Source organism: Athene noctua, chromosome 23, assembly GCF_965140245.1.
Source record: "Athene noctua chromosome 23, bAthNoc1.hap1.1, whole genome shotgun sequence".
NCBI lineage: Eukaryota > Metazoa > Chordata > Aves > Strigiformes > Strigidae > Athene > Athene noctua.
The window spans coordinates 7,251,897-7,266,608 of NC_134059.1; positions in this window are offsets into that span (position 1 = coordinate 7,251,897).

Genomic DNA, 14,712 nt, shown 5'->3' on the forward strand with positions numbered 1-14,712 from the left:
GCTCTCCAGTTCTCCAGTGGCTGCCCCACAGGGAACTGGGATCAGCTCTGGAACCAGCAGGACGAGGGGTGCTCTGCAGCAGGCAGCAAATGGGGCTCAGCCAATGCATCCTACCATGACCTTAAAAAAATATGAGTATCTCCAAAGGTATGGATTAAAAAAAAAATTATTTTTCATTTTTGATTTTTTTTTTTAAATTAAAAATATTTCAGCGTTTCCATTTCTTGATTTTTATGTCTGGGGACACCAAAGACAACAGAAATGTCTTAGCGATAATTCTGGCCTTTGGGGATAAAAATAAAAGATACGATCGCTAACAAAATCTAAACTCTAGTTAAGTCTGAATTCTCCCTTTTCTTTCACAGCTAAATGATGTGGTCACCAAAGGAGTCATCGCTAACAGGAAATCAAAAATGAGGTGGCCAGAAAAATAGCTATGGAAGGAAGGCCAATGAAGCACTTTGCCAATGTAGTATCTTTTTGTGGATGCCCCCGTTACAATTCTACAGTCACGTGGCTATAGTCAGCAAAAGACAGGAAAAAAGATAGTGTTATGTACAAAGAAATCCCTAAATAGAATTTCCAGTATACACATTTACTGGTATGACAAAATTCCAGTAGCTTTTGTTTTTAGCATAGGACAGGAGTTGGACAAGATGATGTTTAAAGGTCCCTTCCAACCCAAACCCTTCTGTGATTTTCCTGTTATAGGATAGGAAAATGTCTCTTGGAAGGAAACATCTGTAGCTAAGAAATGTGCTCTAACATCTATATAAAGATTTCTGTTAGGTTCGGTGATCTATTACTGAACGACAGAGCTATACAGCTCTAATAAAGACCAGAATATCCCCGTAAAATATGGGCTACAACGCAGTATAAAACCTGAGCGTGGACAGAGCCCGGCTGTCTCCAGCAGCTCCCAACCAAGCAGTTTCTCTTTTTTCCTCTCTCAAACACACACACACGCTGTGGGAAACGCGTGACTCAGTACATGACACAGGTTTGCATGCCTATCAGTTTAGAAAATATATTCAAAAGATGAAATGAGAAAAGTAGAGTGAGACAAAGGTCCTATTTAAATAACAGATTTTTTTTTTTTTCTTCTATTAAAGTGAGAATCTGGGTTGAATAACACAACTAAAAATAAAAAGTTGAGATTTCAAAGTATCAGCCACTAGAAGACAGAGAACCATCTGGCGAGGACCAACACGCCATCATGCTGAGCAGCATCATGAAAAGCTGCTGAGCTGCCTCTGGTGGGACAGGGCTCGGCACCACTCTTGTACACTGAAGGCAAAAAGTCTGAGAAATGCTTGGAAATTTTATTTTGGTACTAAAAGTAAGTGAACCGTAGGGAAAGAATAAAACAAACCAGCTCATGCCGAGCCCCTTGTTTATACAGGAGCTGCAGGGGAGCTCTGGGCCGTGAGCTGGTGCAGCCCCACGGTGGGTCCCCGCCGGTGGCCGGTCCCCCTGTGCCCCCCCAGCCTTCACACGGTCTCTCCCCTCCGCCCTGCCGAGCTTCCTGCCATTCTCCTCCGGCGCGGCTACGGGCTCCTGAATGAAAGAAACCAACGGAATCATCCGGGGTTGGCTGATGGTTTTGTTTCACCTTTCAAAAACAGAGTAATAATAGCAAGCTGGACTAAAAATAGATGATGAGCGGGTCTGCCAGACAGCGAGCATGGGAAGCTCGTGGGTTTGGCTTCCAGTGGAAGTTGGGCTGCGTTTAAATGACATGCCCCGTGGCAAAGATGTAGGTTTTCATTAATACTCGTGCCCACTGTGTGCACTCTCGGAGTATGTCAGACCATGCCTTAGGACTCACTTTAGGATAGTGACTCAGCTAAGCACGGCACAACAGGTAAACCTGACATATCCTCAGATGAAGAACCAAAAAAACCTAAATCAGTTACTTACTAAGATTGTTCTTTAACTGAAAGCACTGTCTACACGGGATTTTAGACGAGAGACTTGGAGATGCTTCCACCCACCCAACCACTCTGCTTTTTGAGCCGCAGCCGATCGTCCGGCGTAGGCAGCGCCGTGCTCCCTGCTGGGGACACGGGGCAGCAGGGTGGTGGCAGTGGGACCCTGCACAGCACCGCCAGCACAGCACCGCCAACAGCTGGGCTTGGGCAAGGCTGATCCAGCCTAACCAGGATCAGGTCGGGCTTTGCTGTCTGATGTCTGTTCACAATCATGTTTCAGAGGTGCTGTGAAGAGGGGAAGCTCTTTGACTCCGTGTGTGTGTGTGTGTGTGTGTGTACACACCTCCAAGCATATTCCAAATATTCAGAATATCCAGCTGTAACCAGGCTTTTCAGTTATTTCCGTCTGTTTATTCAATGAGTGGAAGATAACGCCTTTTCTCATTGATAGGACTTTCCATTTAAACCTCTGTTTAAAGTGACCTGAGCACCTTGTAAATGAATACTGCAGAATTATTTCCTCCTTTCAGACCCCGAACAAATTTTTACAGCTAAAAATTTAAAGACTAAAATAGGAAACATGCACTTGAATTATCTCGAAGCCGTCAGGATCAGCTGTATACGGTTAACAACGGCTGAGACAATTTCAACTAAACATTTACAGGATCAAGTGTCCAAATTTCAAACAGCACAGTGATGAAGGCTTGTTCACATAGATTGGGAATTTGTCCAAGTATTTAAGGGTGATTTAATTTAATTGTGAACGATGCAATAGACATATGGCTAGGAAGTTATATGCCAGGAAACATGTTTTCTATAAGTATTTTAGCAGGCAGATGGCATACAATAGTTTTGGTGTAGTCATTTCCTCACCTCTTAAAAGTTGCTATTTTGGACAGATGAAATAATTAGATTCCCACCATCCTCCCAAGACACCAGCACTGCTGACCCAGAGGATGTGCAACATTAGAGGACTGTTTCTGTACAAAATCCCATCAAAATCAAAATTTACACTCACCTATCTATTGCCATTCAAGTTTCAAAGCATTTTAATAACTTTCCCACTTGAGTTGAAAGCGACTGTCAATGCCTTACAGCACTCCCACCGCCACGGGCCAGCCCAGAGGCACGCGGAAGCGTTTGGAGCAACGCCACACCACAACTAAACCCCAAAAAGTTTTGCATCTCAATCTTCAGCCTTAGCAACCAAACCACGCTGCTTCCCAGGCAGACCAACGCTTTCTGGAAATCACAACCGATCTCGCACACCCACCACGCTCTCTGGCCTCCGAAGAACTGCCGCGGGAGGTCCGGCTTTCTGGAGCGGTACGAGCATCCCTACACCTCTACGGGGTGGGACGGCCAGAGCAGAGTGTGAAGCTGCAAATAAAATGGTATTTGAGGGAAGCTTGGGTTATTTCTCCTAGTAAAGCTTCTAAGATGTTGTTGGGATGTTGTTGGGATGACATCTCCTTTGTGTTAACAGGAGGCACGGGACCAAATCTTGAGCGGGGCTGAGCAAGGGGAACTCCTGTCCACCACTAACACAGTGCTCTCTGCTCTGAGCAGACGGCTCCTGAGGAATGAACTGATTGTGATTCATCTAAGCAAGGGCAAAGAGCTCAAAAGCTTCCCTAATATTATCATCCTCATTGAGATTTCCGTAAGAACTTGTCATCTATTTGTTTTATTGTGTCTGGTTTTGCACATTATTACATTTATGCTGTAACTCTCGGGGCAGGAAATGCTTCCTTTATGAGTGTCTCAGAAACGACATCCTGAGGCTCCTCTCGAGGCATCCTTTGTGCGAAGGCTGTTCTGGAGAGATTACCGCCTCGATTTCTACGTCAGGGCTTCTCCAAAGTCATCTGCTCCTGCCAGCTCTGGAAGAGCCGCTCACCCCTGAAGAAACACCCTGCGTGGGCCGTGGGCGCGCTGCCCTCCGTCACAGGAGGATGCTGGACGAGACCTCTCTCGCCCCTTCACCTCACCTTTACCTACAACTTTCAGTGAAGGTTCCCCCTCTCCTCCCTTCTTTGTAGTCTCACAGGAAAACCTGCTTCAGCAAGAAGTACGCAACTTGCCTGGGCTCTTAAATTTACCTCCAGACTGAGTGCACAGAGCCTTTAATACGCATCACGTATGAAAGAACGCTGCCTTCCTACAGCACTATTTATCTGGGTGTTTGTTTTCTTTTTCTAAGTCTTATTATATACAATTCTCAGAATTAAAGACCAAATATATATATATATATATCTATTTTAACTTGGGCAAAGTCTTGCCTCTTCATAATCCTTGCAACTGCATTTAACAGGCACCTTGCTATTTATTACCCCCTTGCACAGCTACTGCTTTTTCATTTAACACTCAGCAGTCATTCCTCAGAGAGAGACAGCTGAAAAAAAACCCAGGAATATCACACTTTTGATCTGTAGATCATATATTTTATTTTAAAAAGCTTTTGGAAATCTTAAAAAAAAAAAAAAAAGATACATGGTTGTTGCCACTGTAAGACACTATTTGTTATATTAAAACAAATTGCTTAGTATGATTATTCCACTAAAATCAATATCTTCAAATAATAAAGCTAATATGAAGCATACACATGACTACATTCAACCCAACCATATGGTGGATAGATTGCTGAACAGTTTTATGTCTTAAACTTTTACTTCAAGATTGTTGGTTCAAATCTAATCAAGGCTATGCTCATTTACTTCCTTCTGTCTGTTCAGCGCTTTGTAGGATATTACTAGGTCTTTAATCTAGTTTTAAGGGGCAGGCTACAATGTAAATCAAGTCACTTAAGCATTTTTCCATGAAACTGTTCCCCAGATGCATATTTTCCGCAGCAATACCAGAGGTTGAACGAGTCAGGAGGATTTGCCTTGAAAAACAAGGCAAGAATCAGCAAGACCAGAAGCCTACGAAAAGCAGTAGCTTTTCTAAGTTGCAAGAACGAGCCTAAAGAAAGAAACTGTAGTGCAGGGTGGGCAAAGAGCCCGAAGATGCTCAGCCAGAGCTGCTGGTGTGACCTGGAAACAGTTTGCAGCCCATTGAACACCACCGGTAGGAAACGACTCCAACTGCCCCAGCACAAGTGCTAAATAAAACCCTCTGATGTCTTTGAAAGTAATTCCTCCTGGCTTCGTGACGGGAAGAACAAGCTCCATGGAGGTATCTCACCACCGGCCGGGCAGAGCCGGCAGTGGCAGAGCTCTGCAGCACCAGCACCTGGGGAGAGGCAATGCAAACAAAGCCACAACAGCAATGAAACGTAGCTGAAAACGCTGTCCAAGGGTCCTTTGGTCAGTGTGAGAGGATCAGCTCTCACTAAAGTCACGCTGACGCCTCAGAAAGAGCAACCAACCTCTGTAGGACGCGGCTGTGTCACTTCTGTCTGCGCTGGGCACAGTCGAGCACACAGAAGTGTGATTTGGGGTGACTGGGGTGTTGAAGTGATGTAATATCCTCAAGATCTGGTTGTTGGGTTTTTTTTTGTTTTGCTGGAGATTTGCACATTTGTTTGAAGGTACAAAGAATGACGAGTAGCTGCAGCAATATAAGAAAACGAGCAGAAGTCATATTTCTGTTGCTATCCATCACTACTTTCGGACTGCATCGGAGTCTCATTAACCTGCCTGATTTCATTGACTGCTTTTCATTGCTGCACCGTCCAAAGTACTTAACTGTAATAAACAGCAGCACCACAAAACACCAATAAAAATCATTAAAGCATAAGTCTCGTAATTTAGCACAAAGATTAGCTTCTCCATCCAGATCTGCAGACTGCTGATTGCAATTTATTTCTCCCATTTCTGGATGTCATATGAACATGCAAGCGGGATTCATTGCGCGGGCTTTCCATCCATCACCAGGACTGCAGCAAGTCCATCTTGTTGTCACACCGAGCGAGCAGCACCTGAGATATACGAGATGCTTAATTTAACTTTAATTCCAAATAAATGCTATTTGCAATATTGCTCATTTTAAATGTGAGGAAATTAGAGAATCATAGAAGTGTTTAGGTTGGAAAAAACCTTTAAGATCATTGAGTCCAACTTGATGCCAAGTCCACCACTAAACCGTATCCCCAGGTGCCACATCTTCACATCTTTTAAATACCTCCAGGGGTGGTGACTCAGCCACTTCCCTGGGCAGCCTGTTCCAGGGCTTGACAACCCTTTCAGTGAGGACATTTTTTCCTATTGGCTGCTTTTATATTTTAATTTGTTGCATTTGCAAATATACTTCAAATACAGCCACCTAATGGTTTGCCTCGTTTATTCCACGTTTATACGGTGTGTGCTGTGTAAGTGGTTGCTGGAAGCATGACCAGCTCCTGCCGAGCATCACCTCTGCTCAGCTGAGCGCGGGCACCAGCCCCTCCGCACGGTGCCCCTCGACGGCACCACTCCCCCCGCAGACCCAGGGCTGAACAAAAAAGCATCCCTAAAGCTGAGCAGCTGCGGGTGGTAGTAGCTGCTCTCAGTAGGTGCAAGAGGTCATTGGTGATGCCACACTGACCAAGATTAGGGGGAAAAAAAAAAGAAAAAAAGGAAAAGGAAAGGGAAAAGGAGAAGGAAAAGGAAAAGGAAAAGGAAAAGGAAAAGGAAAAGGAAAAGGAGAAGGAGAAGGAAAGAAGAAAAAGGAGAAGAAAAAGAAGAAAAAGAAGAAAAAGGAAAAGAAAAAGGAAAATAAAAATAAAAATAAAAAAGAAAAATAAAAAGAGAAAAAGAGAAGAAAAAGAAAAAGAAAAAGAAAAAGAAAAAGAAAAAGAAAAAGAAAAAGAAAAAGAAAAAGAGAAAAAGAAAAAGAAGAAAAAAAAGAAAAAGAAAAAGAAAAAGAAAAAGAAAAAGAAAAAGAAAAAGAAAAAGAAAAAGAAAAAGAAAAAGAAAAAGAAAAAGAAAAAGAAAAAGAAAAAGAAAAAGAAAAAGAAAAAGAAAAAGAGAAAAAGAAAAAGAAGAAAAAAAGAAAAAATTACCCTGCCTTTATTTGCAGGGAGAACACCCCCTCCAGCTGTAATTTATGTAAAGTAAGTGCAGCCTAAAAACTATAGTGGTATTTCTGAGAGAGAAACCAAAACTGTAATTAGGAAATAAAGGCATGGCTTTTACTCTGTGTAAATACCAGGTTCGTGCCAGGTGTTACTGAAGCATCAGATGAGATGTAAAACTCATCAGTGGCAGCGGTGAAAGGCATCTTTAAAAGCACCAGGGGAAGAGCACTGAAAGGGCGCTCATCTCCACCCTGGCAATTGCTGATAATAAAGTGCTGCTGTTTTCTACCGGGGAAATGAGGTCCCAGAGGTACGAGGCTTTCCATTTTTCAAAGGAGGGCTTGTTCAAATGCATAGACAGGAGCATCCCCAGTCATTACCATCGCCCGCTGCTACTGACCCACCGCACTGGAAACTGTAATGGCTCGCATTCAAATATCCTTTTGTTTTGATTGTAAAGTCGTGTCCTTGGTCTTCGAGCGATAAATAAAATGAAATAGAAATCTAAGAGCCACTTCTTTGGTTGTCTCCTGAAGAGAAGGATACAACAGCAAAACTATTTCAACTGCAGCGCTAGATGACCTGAAAAAAAAAATGACAGGGCTCTGCTAACAGTTACGAGCACACAGCTAAATTCAGACACCACTTATTTATTGATGTGTTTGTACAATAGGAGTGGCTGGGAAGGCTGCAGACTCCCAGGTACCTTCTGATGGCACATAATAAGCACAGACAACACAGACCTACAGTGAATAATAGAACAAAAAGCTTCCAGTATCACCGAAAATCAAAGCGCATATGCAATCAGCCGCTATCCAGTTAAACCTCCTGGGAAGGGGAGCGGGGGGCATCTCATGAGCCTGGCTCTTGCCATGGAGGAGGCGGGCATTACAGGGCAGTTGCGTTAAAATATAAACATCCAACAGTATTAGTGTTAAAAATTATAGTGCTCTTTTACCACACAAATTACAGTGTATCTCATAGAATGCTGTTGATGAGGTACAAGTAAATAAGTAGCATAAAAAAAGACATCCAAGTTGTCGACGCAATCCCAAAGCTGTATTCTCAGCGCTATGGTGATCTAGGGGGGGCGAAAAAAATAAATCTATTCATGAGATAATAAAAGATGCATTAGAAATGACCAAGATGAATAAACTTACAGTAACAGAGAGCTAACGGCTCTGGTTTTTCCCGGCACTGCGGGAAGGTCCTCAGGCACAGCCCCGCCGTCCGCCCCGCGCTCAGGACGGCACCTCCACGGCCCCAGCGGGGTCCCCACGTGCCCGGGCGCAGCGGGGATGGTCCCAACCCCACCAGGCCTCTCCGTCCTGTCCCCAGCCAGGGATGCAGCTGGACTAGCCATGGGGCTGTGGTTAAATCCTCCCATTTGTCATTTGGAAACACAAGTGATTTCACACAGAAGGAATCCAAAGCTGATTAAAAAAAACCACCAAAAAACCCACAAAACCTTGTTATTTCCAGGCCCTCCACGGGCCCCAGGTCTCTACCTGCCCGTGCTGCTCTCTCCATTCCCGTGTCCAGCCCGTGCTCCAGCAGGTCCCACACACGGGCTGTCCTGCTCCCCAACATCCCCGAGACACAGCCAGCCTTCCACCGCTCCCCTTTGCCCATCATTAATAAACACTCTGGTTTCTCCAATTACATTTTTATTTCAGATATTTTTCTCCTTGGCTCCATCAAACACATTTTCCTCCTGCGGTACCACACCAGAATTATTGCTGTGAGTGTCCTGCCACGAGGCACAACAGCCTCCGTGGGCTGTTCCGTGAAGAGCAGAACTCTGATATGGGAATGTTTCTGTTTCATGCTTTTCGAAAATCTTTTCTGCAAGGATCTCAAGCAATTTTGATGAACAAAGAGCACCTTAATTTCATACAGAGTCCAGGGATCTGTTATGTGGGAATCAGGGGAGGCCCCGGGGGTGCTGCGGAGCAGAGCTGGGGGAGATGTTGCAGTGGGGATTGAGGGGAGCAGGACAGAGTGTGCACAAGAGCAAACAGCAATTTCATGAGGAGGTCAGCACTGCGCAGCCTCTGCTGTAACAGGACTTGTGTTTTCCCCCGACATCCCACACGGAAGGAGGATTGCAATGGGCATGGCTCTTAGTGTGCTCGACATGACTGTGGCTGGGGGAGTCAGAGGACTGAGGGAAAGCACTCTAAGTGTGGGGTGAGGAATATTACAAATCGACTGTTTTTTCCACCTCCAAGAACTTTTCCTCTGAACCTCTGGGACGCGGCCCCTCTCGGCAGCATTTGTAATCTTAGGGAGAGCATCAGTGATAAGAAGTGACGCCGCATCATTTAGCTAAAGCGCTCCGGTGACACAGGGCACACGATCGATACGTGGAGGCCGAGGCTCCATTATTTATAAGAAGTGCTTTGGAGAGCACTTTGGAACCCAAAGCCCTGTCCTGGGACCTCTGCTAGATGGTTTCAGATTAATTGTTGCAGGTTTGTTGGTTTGTTTTTATGGAAGAAAGAAGATTTGTTTGCTTTTTTTTTTTCCCCGTGGAGCTTTACCATCATCTTTTCTCATTAGGACGGTGACAGGAGGTCAATGGAGTCCCCTGTCTGCATGAGATTCCTCCATAATTCGGAAGGGAAACTTTCAGAGCTGCAGTGGTCCGGGTGCCATCCCCAGCGTGATGCTCTGTGCTTCAGAGCAACCTACGGAACACGCAAGCACCTCCCTGCTACCAGCTGCTTCGTTAAACACAAAAGCTTTGTAATTGCTACCAAGGCATCAGAGACAAACGGTGGCTCTGCTGTCCTCCAGGCTCAGTGGCCTCCCAGCCATGCTTCTGGGGGCATTTTATTACCACGCACAGGAACAAAGCAGAGAGAAACCCTCCGCAGCCCGAGCTGCTTCGTCGAGGTTAGTCAGTCCTTCCTGCCCAGACGACAGGTCGAGAGCTGCCTCCCCTCCCTCTGCCCATCCTCCTTGTCACCATTCTCTCTGGTTTTTGGTTTTCTTAATTATTTTGGAATCTAGAGAATAATCTGTCATCAAATCCTGCAGAACAAATTGAACGTCAGGTTTTTCAAACCATTCTAATAAAGCAGATGGTATCACAAGCCTGTAAATCTCCTCCCAACTTCAATGCATCTAAACGCTGACAGATTATCCATTAATGGGCAGATTAATCCTGAGCAGCAATAACAGTGGGAAGGAAAATACATGCTTTTGTCTCCATAACAGGGAAAATGAACACGCTAATATGTACAACTCACAGGAGAGGTGCAGTTACATCCGTCACGAGCACACGGGGCGGCTGGCAGAGCCCGGCGGCGCTGGAAGACGCGGCAGCCGCTGAGCGCAGGGCGACGGCCGCTCCTCCCAGCTGCCCAGTGCCTCGCTGGCACCAGTTAAAGAATAATAACTTATAATGGAAGGGACAGGCCTGACTGTCCTGATGTTGGAGGCTCCTTCCCAAACGGGCCAATTTATTGTCAGCATTTCCGATAATTTCCCTTCCCTCTCCTGCCGGGCTGGGCTGGGGTTCGCCCTTCCTGCAGACCCTAACACGAGAGATTTTGCTGGTGGCCCTTTTGGCCAACGCCTCTTTGTCAGTCTCAGCAGTAGCAAGTGCCACTTCACTGGCCATTGTACAGCCAAGCAAAGGATTTTTGGTCTTCTGCGTTGCAAGCGGCAGCCCCCCAGCGCAGCATCCCCTTCTCACTGCCATCCCCTCCTCTCCCCGCCACCGATTTGCTTGGCAGGTGTGAAATATTAATTGCCTCACATGGGAGCTTGGCTCACTGTCTGTCGCATTTGACTGAAATATCATTCTCTGCTGCAAATATAATTACTGGGGGTCTGGATTTTAAAAATAGCCTCTCGCCTGTCTGTTAATTAGGAGCCATGCTTTGCTACACAACGAGATATTTTGGTTAATTATAAAAGAGAAAAGGACAAATTTGTCACGTCTTTTGTTTTCGTTCCACCGTGTCTCCCGGTGACAGCAGTGCCGAGCCGTGATGGACTGCTCAGCCGACAGCACCAGATGCTCCCTCCCAAAACGGGGAGGGGGTCAGCGCTGGCTGGGATCTCAGCGCTGAGGGGGGGGGTGTGTGGTGTGTGTGTGTTCCCACCTCCCATCACCACGGACAAGTTTAAACAAAGGAAGGAAAATTCCAGTCAAAAGCTAGATCTTCACTCCACTGCTCCCCAATCAAAGGTTTAAGGACTCCCTGCTTCGAATCACTGATATATTCTTGGGAAACCTGCCAGAAGTGCTGGCTTGAGGCTTTCTGGGCTGCAGGTCCAGCACACAGTAGACCCTCTCCTGCCCGTCCTCCGCTTGGGCTGGCAGCACGGCAGAGGTGGCACCAGTACAGCCTTCCCCCACCATTGCCAAGTTAAGATGACCTCTCTGAGGCTTGCTGAATGCTCACACCAATATCCATACGCATTTCTGGTTTGTTTCTTAAAATAGAAGAACAAAGCCATTTCATAGGTGCCAGTACAAAGAGAGGAGAGCGATGACAAGTTTGGAAATGGCAGATGAAAGTGCTAACAAACCTCCCCTTGGCCTCACGTGCTAATTAATAATGTGTTAATAAACCTCCAGAAGAATAAAGATCAATAGAGCTGTTGCATTCCCAGGCCCTGCTTGCAACCTGCCAGGCAGCAGCAGCAGATGCAGCTCAGGAGAGGGACGGGCCAGCCGATTGCTCGTGGAGCTCCTGGTTACGGAAAGCAGCATCCCGCCGGGTTCCTGCCGCCCCGGGTGCCCGGCTGCCACCAGCGGAGATGTGTACATGTGGTAAAGGCTTCCCTGTGCTGCTCTGGACCATCACCCCGATGGCCAGCCTCAGAGGAAGGCACCAGGTCACCCAGGTGAAGGGTTCGGTTCAACGGCCGAGAACCTCTGCAGAGGAGAAGGGACCTTCAGCAGCCGGGGGTGAGGGACCCTCAGCCAGCTCTTGTCCGTGGGCTCAGGCACCAGCAGTTAAGAAACTGAAAGGAGAGAGGAGAAAAGCAACAGAGGCGGTGACAGTTTATTTCGTGATGTGGTGCTTGAATCGCAGGTGCACGCGTGAGGGGAGGCACCTCCTCAGCGCGGTGCCACGGGTTCCCTCTTCCTTTCACAAATGCAATTTTTAGTCCGGTGTTTATAAAAGATCAGCAGCAATACTCTCACTAAGATGCACTGATAGAATGTTTCATAATTATTTATGCAATTATCCAGCATTTCAAAGAACCCATGATAACAGCTTAAATTGATGTATTAAACAGGCATAATAATTATTCCAACAATATTGAACGCTGTTCTGTCAAATAATCATTTCATATACACAAAGAAATCTTTCGGAAATAGCGCCATAATTCAAGATGCTACTAGATTAATGGTACAAAAATTCCATATCCTTTTCCTGAAGACAGACAGAACTTTGTATATGGAAAATTAAATATGTAAGTACAGAGCATATATGGAAGGATCATACATCAAAACCAGCAAGAAACAATAGAAGAGGGGGAGGGAAAAAAAAAAAGGTAATTCTTTGGCCTAGAATAACCGTGCAAGGATTACACTGCTTCGGAAACTTCTCCAGGAAGCGAAGTATTCAGGAATAGAAAATATCTCTAAACCAACAGCATGGATGGTGGCTCAAATTCCATCCCAAGCCAGGCCCATATTGCCCTCTCAGTCCTAGTCTTCCCTCAGTAGGAGCTACTGGGGTTGATAATAATAATAACAATAATAATAATAATATTAACAACAACAATAATAATAATTCAGAAACATTCCAGTACAGCATAAGAAACCACCAAATGAACTGCAGCAAATCTGCGCTTCCGTTCTTCTCCTGACACGTCGGTAACGCTTAGAGGAGCTGCACAAATTTTATAACCTTGGGATGAAGATTAAAAAAATAAAGCCCAGTTAAAAATCCTTCTAAATTATTGAAACTGTAACTCATTATCATGGAAGAAGTGGGCCTTTATTTTCAGTAAGTGACACGGGAGCAGAAAAACGGCGGGATAATGACGCTGAGGCAGAACAATTAGTTCGTTGTGATAAAGAAGCATGAAGTTTATCACTTGGATTACTACCCGGACTTTTTTGTGCCCCCAGTTTAGAGACCAGTAAATGGGGAGGGGTGCTGATGCTCCATCTCTGTGGCTGAACCCTGCTCCCTGCTGGGCTGGGTGCTTGGTGCTCTATCACGTTGCTGCATCCTCAGCCCTGCATCCCGTGCCCTCCCTGCCTGGAGCGCTGGATTTGCAGCAGCCTCTATTCCTCATTTCACAATACGGAGCTTTGACACAAAAATTTTGAGCTTGGACAAAAGGCAAGCTCAGGATTTACCAGGGTCCCACCCTTGGACATGTCCAAGCTGAGGGTGCGGTGCTGCTGACAGTGATCAGAACCAGCTGCTAACTGTGTAAGAAAGAGCAGAGATGGGAGTTTGTCGTTTCTTGGTTCTAGGAAAACAGAAAACAACAAAAAAAAAAAACCGCAGAAGACAGGCTCCTTCTCCCCAGCCCTCTGGGGAGCACAACTTTTGGCAGGACCCTACCGTACCGTCCCTCACCCGAGGAGCTGCAGGCCCTGAGCAGGGAGCTGGCTCCCCCCGCCCGCTGCCCCGCTGGTGACACCAGCAGTTCTGCTCTCCTTTGGGTACGTTTGCGTGACACTTTGCCCATAAAACATGTCAGTGTGATGCACTGCGTAAGAGTGACATAACTTTTATCAAGGGGAAATTTAAGGCTTAAGTGCCTTTAAAATGCTGGCATCACTCACCATAGGTGCTAGCTCTTTTCGAATATTACAGCCATTATATGTAATTCTTTTTCCTCTTGGAGAAATATTAGCATGTTCTTTTCTCCACGTCAATCACTTTTTTTTCTTTTTTTTTTTTTTTTTGACCTTAGCATCATCAGCCGTCTTTAAGAGGGTCACATTTATTCTGATGTCTGTGCCTGCTAACAACACAACGGAGCCAGACCGGGAATAGGATTCCTGCACATCTATACGGTTCCCTTTGGGGATTTCAAGCTGTTCCACGCTGGATTCGGAGGCTCCCGCCACTCACTAGAGAGCTGAACGGTGCCTGAGCTCAGGCGTGCGCAGACCGGCCCACGGAGAAGCCTCTTACCAAACCCTCCCTTATCCCATCCCACTCGTTTCCCAAGTCTCGCGTCTGCCGCGGCAGCAGGGCCCGGCAGAGCCGTCGGCTGCAGCCCCGTGCTCCCGAGGGGCTCGTTGTTCACCTCCCTCCAACATTTGCACCGGGGACTGACCCTCGGGGCGATCGCAGGGTGCTGGGGGTGCAGCGCGTCGGGGCTGAGCCAAAGGCTCGGGGGCACTCGGGGGGTAAGGGCCACGCCGCAGGCCCTCCGAACCAGGCACTGAGTTTGTAAGTTCTTTTTGCCCTTCTTTTTCAACCGAGGCAACAGCCTTAAAGCCGAGCAGCAGAAGAGCCCAGAGCGATGTCCCACAGCTCCCAGTTTGGTGCTACAGACGGGACAAGCCAGTCCGTTTCCCATCCGCTGGCTCTCCACACAGATGGGAATTTTTGTTGTTGTTGTTGTTTGCTGTTTGCCCTGCTGCAGGGCAGCGTGCGGGATCATACAGGTCTTGCTAAGACAGGATGTCTCAGACAATTAGCCAGGCCAGAGCCCTTGTTCCTGAGTTCATCTCTGACATCACCTTAGCGGGAGAGGAAGGGTTGCATTGCACTGTCTGTGTGAGCAGGTCAGAAACCTGTTCGAGGCATAAACTGCGAAAACCCGAACCCGACGAGTTACAGA